Source organism: Palaemon carinicauda, chromosome 2 (assembly GCF_036898095.1).
Source record: "Palaemon carinicauda isolate YSFRI2023 chromosome 2, ASM3689809v2, whole genome shotgun sequence".
NCBI classification, from domain to species: Eukaryota; Metazoa; Arthropoda; class Malacostraca; order Decapoda; family Palaemonidae; genus Palaemon; species Palaemon carinicauda.
Genome location: NC_090726.1, coordinates 176,498,409 through 176,508,408, shown reverse-complemented (window position 1 = coordinate 176,508,408; position 10,000 = coordinate 176,498,409).

Here is a 10,000-nt window from a genome sequence, read left to right as displayed (position 1 = left end):
GTGGCGGTGACCTCCCGTGTTTCTAATTTTCTTTTTACATGATGCGGGAACAGACGTGCGATTTTTGATAGACACGGGTGCTTGTCATTTTCCTTTGCCAAGTGAACTCTTCAGGACGTGAAATAGTCTTTCTAAGTCTGCCGAAGTCCGTCTGGTAGCTGCCAACGGATCTGCGATACCCACCTACGGTTACAAGAACTTCACATTTCTGTTTGGAAACGGCAAATATAATGGGAAGTTTATTGTTGCTGACGTCATATTGCCAGTCCTCAGTGCAGATTTCCTCTTCCATTTCCACCTTCTGGTCGATGTCGCACACCGATAATTGGTCAACGCAGACTCATAGTTGTCAACACATCTTCAACCCGCCCCCTATAGCCTCGGTCTCCACATCAGCGCACCCACAGATACCTACACTAGCCTCCTCAGGTCGTACCTGGAAGTTTTCTGTCCAGAACTTTGCTAAACGCCCACAGCTCCTGTCAAACACAGTATTTATCACCATATGAAGACTACGGGACCCTCCGTCTCTGCCAGATTCAGACGTCTGGCACAGGATAGATTGGTAGCCGCAAAACAGACGTTTGCCAAAATGGAAGGAATGGGCCTTTGCCAAAAGGCCTCCATCCATGGTCGTCACCCTTACACATTGTCCTGAAGAAACACGGCTCCCTTCATCCGTGTGTGGATTGCAGGCGCCTGAACATGCAAACAGAACTGTATCACTACCCCCTCCCAAACATCGCTGACATGACCTCCTGCCTGCACAAACCGAAGGTTTTCTTCAGGCTCGATCTCCTGAAGGGGTATTATCAGATGCCTATGAACCCAGAAGACATCCCCAAGACCGCCAAAACCACTCTCTTCGGTACATACACCGTCAATTACTCCTGCTTTTGGCATTCGTAATACTGGGGCCACTTTTTAACGTCTCATGGATGGCATCTTAGTGGACCTCCCCATCTGTGCATGTTATGTGGACGATATACTTGTGTTCTCTTCCTCAAAAGAGGAACACCTCCATCACCTGGGCATCGTGCTCGACCACCTACAACAAAATGGCCATGTAGTCCGGTATGACAAGTGTACCTTTAGCGCCAGAGAAGTATCGTTCTTAGGGCACTGAATCACTCCTGAAGGAGTCCATCCCCTCCCCGAGAAGGTAGCAACGCTTCAGAACTTCCCCATATCCTCAACAGTCAAAGCACTACAGAAATTTTTGGGCATGATCAATTATTATCACCGTTTTCTGCCAGCCATTGCCGCCACTCTTGCTCCCCTCTACGCCTCCCTCAAGGGCAAGCCGAAACACCTGAAGCGGGGTCCCCTTCAAGAAGCGGCCTTCTGCAACGAAAAGAATGCCCTATCAACCGCGGCTGCTCTCACTTTTCCCGTACCATATGCCATTCTCCTTTCTTCCCCCATAATAGCGACGTCGCTATTGGTGCAGTACTCCAACAGGTGGTCAACGGCTCGCCCCACCCATAGGCCTCCTTCAGCAGAAAACTGTCCAAGGTAGAATCGGGTTATTCTACCTTCGGTCACAAATTGCCGGTGGTGCACTTGGCTATACGGCACTTTAGCCATTTCTTAGAAGGTACGCCCTTCGTCATTCTCTAAGAACAAAAGCCTCTAGTACATGCCTTCACTAGACAGTCTGACGCCTAGTCCACCCGTCAACTGCGACATCTCTCTGCCATGGCTAAATACAATTGCACCCTTCAACACGTCCCTGAGGAAAGGAATCCCGTAGCTGATGCCCTGTCAAGAAACACATTGGCCGCCGTTCAACTGGGATTGGATTAGAATGCCTTGGCTGAAGCCCAACGACAGGATCCAGAGTATCAAGCATGCAGGTCATCATGCACATCCTTCCGTTGAGAAGACGTTCCCCTCAACAACTCCAACACCACCCTCCTCTGTAACGTCAGTACTGGTATACCGCGACCGTGGATTCCAGCTCCCATGCGCCGACAGGTGTTTGATTTCTTTCACGACCTTTCACATCCCTCGCTCTGTTCTACTGTACAGCCGCTGAAGACGAAATTCATTTGGTACAGCATTACTAAGGATGCTAAGGATTAGGTCCATACTTGTACTTCTTGCCAAACTTTCAAAGATTCAAGAGTGGGCACCTTTCCTCAACCTTAATGTCATTCCACCCACCAGGCTCCCTAAAAACATCACAAGGACATCGTTACATGTTTACCGTCATCGACCGTTCCACTCATTGGCCTGAATCCATTCCCATGGAAACTGCAATGTCTGCGCCATGTACATCTGCCTTACTTTTAGGATGGAGAGCAAGATTTGATATCCTTGAGCATATTACTTCTGACAGGGGTACCACTTTCACCTCTCAATTGTGGACATCCTTAGCGAGTCTCCTGGGCATCACCCTACATCAGACAACTGCCTAGAACCCTGCTGCCTCAAAGCAGCTTTGATGTCCCGCTACAAGGACACAAACTGGTTTATTCAGGATCCCTGGGTCCTCCCGGGACTATGGACCACTCCTAAAGACGCCCTGGACGTCTCGGCTGCTGAAATGGTGTATGGCGACCCGTTGGTCGTCCCTGCCGAATTTTTTCCTTCTGCAACCTCTTCTGATGATCTTCAGCGTATTCATCATGTCGTGGGAATATTTACTCCATGCCGCCAGACTTACAAGTCCTCAGCCAAGCATCACATACCAACAGACTTGCACTCAAAGCATACCTAGTAAACATTCATGGCAAAGAAGACTGGATCTTCATTGATCGTCTAAAACCTGCTTATCTCCTGCCAGATGATGCGCCTAAAGCTTGCCTCTCTAGATTAGGGCACCCTATTTAACATGTACAGTATGTCATTTTTAGGGGGGGAGCCGTGTACCACCCGTGTGTCACACAATCGTATATAGTAACGACATTTCTCTTTTTTGTATATATTATCCTTTGTATCTTCGCTCTCCCCTCCCACTGACAGCTATTTGCATCAACCTGTCTGCCTATTTCTCATTGCTAATTGTTAACAGAACCGGTTGCCGGTTGGACAAGAAATAGCATGTTGTATTTTGTAAACTCCTTGCCGGGACCTAGTGTGTATATATACTTGATGTGTCTATAATAAATTACTCAGTTGCATTTATCTTGCTTTTGACTCACAACCTACTCCTGGCATGTCACATATTTTATTCACCTTCGAAGGCAAATTAGAATTGAGGTAATTGTTAACTTTTTCCAACTCCTTTATTGACGAAGAAGCCTTTTCTTTGTTTTCTTTTGTAGCTCTAGCTCTTTCCCTAAATAAAGCCAGTTTTCTTTCTCTTTTCTATGTCTCTTCTCAATTTTATGTAATTTTTTACCTTCATTTTTTCCTGCTACCTTTGCCACTTTACATCTTCTATTTCTATCCCTTTGTCTCCTTATACCTCCCCCTTCCTATATGTTCATCTATTTTAGGGGAAATGAAATGCTAGTATTTCAACTGAATAATCTCTGTTGACAACGTCTACGCCATTTTTTTTCTTTATATTGTCTTCTTTTCACCTGTTCCTGTTTCTGTTTCTAACTCACTTATTTAGCTTGGCTATTTCTGATGTTAAACATTTCTGCTTGATCCGTTATAGTTTAGTCAGGTGTCGATAAGATGGGAAGGGTTACATTATCTCTCTCTCTCTCCAAAAAGAAAAAAAAATAGAAATTATATGGAAGGTTCAGCGAGGTGTGTTACGAGACTTCAAGATGGTAAGTCACCGATGATATAAGTGTATGGAAATACATCAGACAATGCAAAAGCTGTGATTATATTTGAAGGTGTTTTATTGTTGCTGTCAGTAATGATATAAAAAAAACTACACACGTCTGTCTTTGATGGCTGACCGATATGATAAACAGTGATTGATGGAACGTCTTAATTCACACCTCATGAGCATGACTAAAAAATATTATTACCCATACAAAAATATTTTTTAAGATCGAATCGATGATATAGATTTCGAAGTTTCATCATCTGATCTAGTATATAAAACCATATACTACAATTATACTATTATACTATCTAAAAAATCATAGCTTCGTCAGACTTTTGAAATATGTGGTTCCGTGAGATTTTGTTCTCCATCTTGAGTGTCATCGTCACATATTCCTGTGATGTTGTTCATCCCCGGAACAAAACATACACACATACACACACAGGTACATACACGCACACACATACACACATAAACACACACACACAGACACACACACACACATACACACACACACACACATATATATATATATATATATATATATATATATATATATGTATATATATATATATATATATATATATATATGTGTGTGTGTGTGTGTGTATATGTATATATATATATATATATATATATATATATATATATATATATATATATATATATATATATATATATATATGTATATATATATATATATATATATATATATATATATATATATATATATATATACATATATATATATATATATATATATATATATATATATATATATATATATATATATATGTGTGTGTGTGTGTGTGTGTATTTGTGTGTATATATATATAAGTGAGTGTAACCTTTCGATTCATAAATGAAATACCCCTTAATGTAATTTAGCCAGGCTAATTCTAGGTGGCTAAAACTGTTTGAACTCCTATTAGAAAGTTCAAAACTCGTATCTCAAACTTTTTCACTATTTGCATTCAGTAACAAACGTTGATCTTGATTAGATCCAAAGTCATTAAATCTAAGGTTTCCCTCCAATCCAAAACCTTCCGTTTAATTTGATATTCTCACAAATGTAATTCCCTGGAATACAACTTTAATAAATTATAATCGGTGAATGACATCTAAACCCCTCCTATCTGATTCCTCATGACAAAGGAAAATTATTTTTCGTTATATTTGAGAAACCTTTCATTAATGATACCGAAATAGAAGAAAGCGTGATATACGTCTCTTTATTGTTTTTGCATTTCACATTAGGCTTCAATATGTGAAACATTCATAATTGTCGCCTTATGAAGATATCATTCGTAAGAACTGAAACATAGAACATATTTAATAATAATAATAAAAAAAAACCTATTCAGGAATATATAATAATAACCAAATTCCAGCATATTTTTGAGGGGTTTGTCAAAATATATGAAGCCATGTTTTTGCATTATATCCTTCTTTTGTGAATTGTGAGACCTAATACAATAGTTCAATATACCGAAAAATATAATCATATATCATCTCTGATAACGCAAGGTTCCACATAATGTTCCTTCAATTATTGTAAAGAGATTATGTTTAAAACCAGTAACTATAAATCTCAAAGAAAATCCCCTTTTACCATCAGGTAATCGCCTTAAAAAAACTATGATAGGTTTGTACAAGACATTTCATATTTTCACATGGCGACAGGAAAGACTAGTAATTATTAAGAATTTGGTATTTCAATTGCCCTACTCTTGGTACCATCAAACTGTCTTTCCTGCCGTCCAGTCTTTAAAGATGGGTAGTTTGCTAACTCCTCCTCCTTCCATATGCTTTACTCGAGCGAAAACGGCGACGAGGAGGCAGGCAGCCCGGCCGTCCGACAGTGTCAGATTAAGAGACATAGAGAAGAGAGCTGAGACCTCACTCACCTGGGAAGGTTCCTGCAATTTAGACTCTTCCGACATGCCTGTATTAGGCTAAAGGCTTTTATTGGGATCCCTGGTCTACGTCACCCTCTTGTGAACATCTGCCAAAATCCATCTGCAACGCCTTTGTGCATGGTTCGACAATGGTGAGTACCAAGAATATATATAGGGCTTATTTTTAAGGTTATCATTGCGAACTCTCATTGCCTTGTGTTGCCTATTCAAGTTTTTCCTGTCTGTCATTTTTAATCTTATGAAGATTCGTAATAGTTTTTTGTGGTCAATATGTTTAATATATCGTATTCTCTAGTCCTTTCATGTGATTTAGCTCTCGGACTAGTAACTCTAGCTTATTTATAAATTCACGTTGTTATCATTTGGGTAAGAGAATCGTCAAATACATTAATGTTTCGAATGGTTATATTTATGACGAATTGTCTCCCATATTACGACCGAGCAAATTTATATTAGGTTTACCGTTCATTTCAGGATGGTGTTTGGTTTCGGTGTATCGGCCCTTTTATTTCCTTCCTGATACTAATGTAAACTTCAGTTGCTCAATTGTAGGGTAATTTTAAGTGGGTTATTATTCCGATGGGTATATTCTTCTACATAAATGACCATGACTTTTAGATACTAATCTTCCTGAATATTTCTTTACAGCCAGCGAGCGAAGCAGAACGAAGGAAACGCCCTACAAACTACGTGAATTGCCTTGTTCTCCAACCAATTGTTTGTAACTACGTTACTGCGTCAATTTAAAGGCTTATTTATGTAATAAATATCATATTTAATTAAATTTTTCCTTCCAACCTTTATTTACAAACCGCAGATTTTCATGGTGTTCTGCTTATGGCGCCCATCGTGGGGCAACACAATGAAAGGTGCTTAATGATGGTGCAGATGATCCAGTAGAGAATTGACCACGACCGGGGCTCCCAATATTTTCTCTTATTTCTATTTGCAGGACATTGACATTTTCCTTTCCAGGATATAAACATTTTATTGAAATAAATATATTTTTCCTTTTCAGAAAATTAACATTTTATTGTTTTGCATTTGTTATAAGTTTGTTATAAGTTTGTTATAATGGCTAACTTACAGGTATTGATCGGACAACGAAAAGTCATTCGGAGAAAAGTCACCGAACAATTCAATAGGTCTGGCACCTATTCTGCCCTTACACAAGAAGAAAAGTTAGCTATTAGAGGTCTTCTTGTTAATTATAGAAACAAGTTGTCAGAGCTAGATGATCAAATCCTCTTTAGGAAATTTCCTGACGTATCTGATGAAGCAGAGTTAGAGCCAGAATTAACAAGTTGCCAGGATTATTTAGATAAAATTGAGCATTGTTTACCGTTACTTGAGATTTCCAGGGGTAAGAATGACTAATAATATTCCCGACGTGGCCCTCAGTTTACTGAAACAGCCAACAGCTCTTCTTCCTAAGTTTACAAGCAAAGAAGGAGAAGATTTATTGAAATTTATAGCGAGAGTTTGAGGCTACAACTAATGCATTTCAGTATCCAGACAGAGATTTACTTTTATTGTTGGAGCAACAGATAGACGGTCGAGCAAAGACTTTAAGTTCTCTGGAAGCTGACAAACAGCGTTATGTAGATGCCAAAGAATTATTGATTTCCGCCTTTGCTTCTAAGGAGGTTTGTATAAACAATGCAATTAGGAAAATTACGGAGTTAAGTCTAAGAGAGGGTGATGATCCCTTCACATTTATTTCCATCCTCCGATCAGTATGCGAAGCAGTCAAGACTTTTAACATTAGAGCAGATGAATTTGTCAGATATTTTTCTTGGCACGGATTAAATGGTCGTTTCCAGCGTCATCTTATTAATATTACAGGAAAGACTCGTCCTTCCTTATATGACATTATTTCACATTTCTTTGCAGCTTGCGAAAGGTACGAAAATGACGGGAAAGGTGTTGAAAGCTTGAAATGTAAATCTAAACGTGTCAAAACATTAACACTCTCTCTTCCTAAAGAGAGAACTACCAGCATGGCTGCGGAAGCAGTACTATATGATAAAGACAGGTCTTCGCCTCAGTGTTCTTTGTGTTCTACGGTTGGAAATACTGATAAATTTCACTTTATCCATAAGTGCCCTAATTTTCTTTCTCCTACAGATAAAGTGCATATTTCAAAATCTAAAAATGGATGTGTAAAATGCGGCCAGTTTAATCATGTTTCCGGTAAGTGTCGTTTTAAATTCAAAAGACGCTGTTCAAATTGTAACGGCTGGCATATGACTTACTTGTGTGATAGGAGTCCGTCACCAGGCAGAAACTCTAACGATATTAATAACTGCAAATCCAAGGAGGAAACTTCTCCTCAAATAAGCAGCGGTGTTGCCATCCTTCCTACTTGTCATGGTGATTCCATTTTACCCACCTTTTCATTTGAAGGTGGGGGGACTGTTTACAGAGGACTGAAGGACAGTGGTTCGCAGAGCACGTTTGTCACTAAGAAATTGGCGGAGGAGAATAATCTTAAAATCATTAACTCTAAAGTAAAGCTAACAGTTAATGGGTTTAATGGTAACAAAGAGTATTTTACTGAAATTGTTGAAGTTCCTGTTACGATCGGAGATAAATCCTTTATAATTTATTGCTTGGTTGTACCAAACATTAATGTAGCATTGAAATTACCTCTCCTTGGTAGATTAGTTGATAAATTTCAGGCACAAGGTGTTAAACTAGCTGATAAATTCCTTCATAAATTTTCTCAGGAAATTGATAATGTTCAGCTCATTTTAGGTACGGACTTCGCTTATTGTATTGCAGGTACAGATACAGTTTTTGGAGGAATAAATTCATCGATGTATACCGGGTGTCATGCAGGTATTTTGTTGTCTGGTAGCATTGATTTGATGATTAAGAATATTGACAATTTAGCTGATAAGAGTGCAAACCTCGGCTGTTAGTAACCCATTTGAGTGTAGTTCTGCTATTCATATCCAGAGTAATTCCTTTTTGCTGAACTCTAAAGTTTTGATATTTTTGCCGATGACATTAATACTGACTTTGAGGTAAACTGTTAATTTTCTCTCATAAATGAAAGAGGTATGCTTATGGAGAAACCACTTCAACAGGCCACTGATCAACTTCTAGAGTCTGAATGTAATTATTACTTAAGTTGCGATCAGAATTTCTACAATGATGAAAGCATTGAACTTAACAACCAGTTGCAAAATTCTTGCTTTTTTCAGGACCACATTTAAGTATAAATGAAGTTCCACAATTGTCAACTACTATACTAGCATTTGTCAACTACTATACTAGCATTTGAGATGCCCACCGAGGTTCAAGCAACTCCTTCCACAGCTCGGGTTATGGAAGTTGCTAACAATCTTATTGATATTAATAATTATTCCAATTTCAGGAAACTTGTATTGATTTTTCGCAGAATTTTCTTAGTGGTGCACAAGTGGAAGCTGAAAGCGAAAATTGCTTGCTCACCAGTCGCTAATTACTTTGCCCAGGCTATAAATTACTTGTTGACCACTGAAGAAAGGAACCATTATCCTGTGGTATATTCTTACCTACAGCATGGTCTTAATTCCAGAAAAGACATTCCTCCTATTATAACGCAACTTAATTTATTTTTAGATTCACAGGGTCTTCTGAGAGTTAAGAGTAAATTCAAAAAATATTATGGCTTAAGTGGAAATTACCCTTTATTATTGCACCCGGACAGTCATTTGACCAAACTAATTATTTGGGTTGCACACCTCAAATTATTACATTCAGGATGTTATTCTGTATTAACAGAGCTCAGAAAGCATTATTATATCCCTAAACATTCATCAGTTGTGAAAAAGGCTCTTAAACAGTGTGTTCATTGTCGTAGGTTTAATAATCGTTATATAAGGCTAAATCAGAACTTTTACAGAGACTTCAGATCAGATCCTCCTACGGTTCCTTTTTCTAACATATTTATGGACTATCTAGGACCCTTCAATACGAAGGATGGAAAAGAGACCCGTAAAGTTTGGTTACTATGTATCACCTGTACTTGGTCTAGGGCAGTTAACCTCAAAATGTGTAGGAGTTTGAATGTTGCAGAATTTTTAAAAGCATTTCAGCTACACTGCTTTGAGTACGGGATTCCTCAACTTTGTATTAGTGATCTTGGAACTCAGTTGGTGGCAGGAGGTAATATCATAACTTCCTTCATTAGTGACCCTCAGACGCAATCATATTTTGAGGAAAATAATGTAAAACCCCTTTCCTTTCAGCAATATTTCAAAGGCTGCAGTCAATTGGGATCATTAGTAGAAGTCTGTGTAAAAATGGTCAAAAGATTAATGTTTGGAGCAATTAAGAATTTTGTATTGACATATGTAGA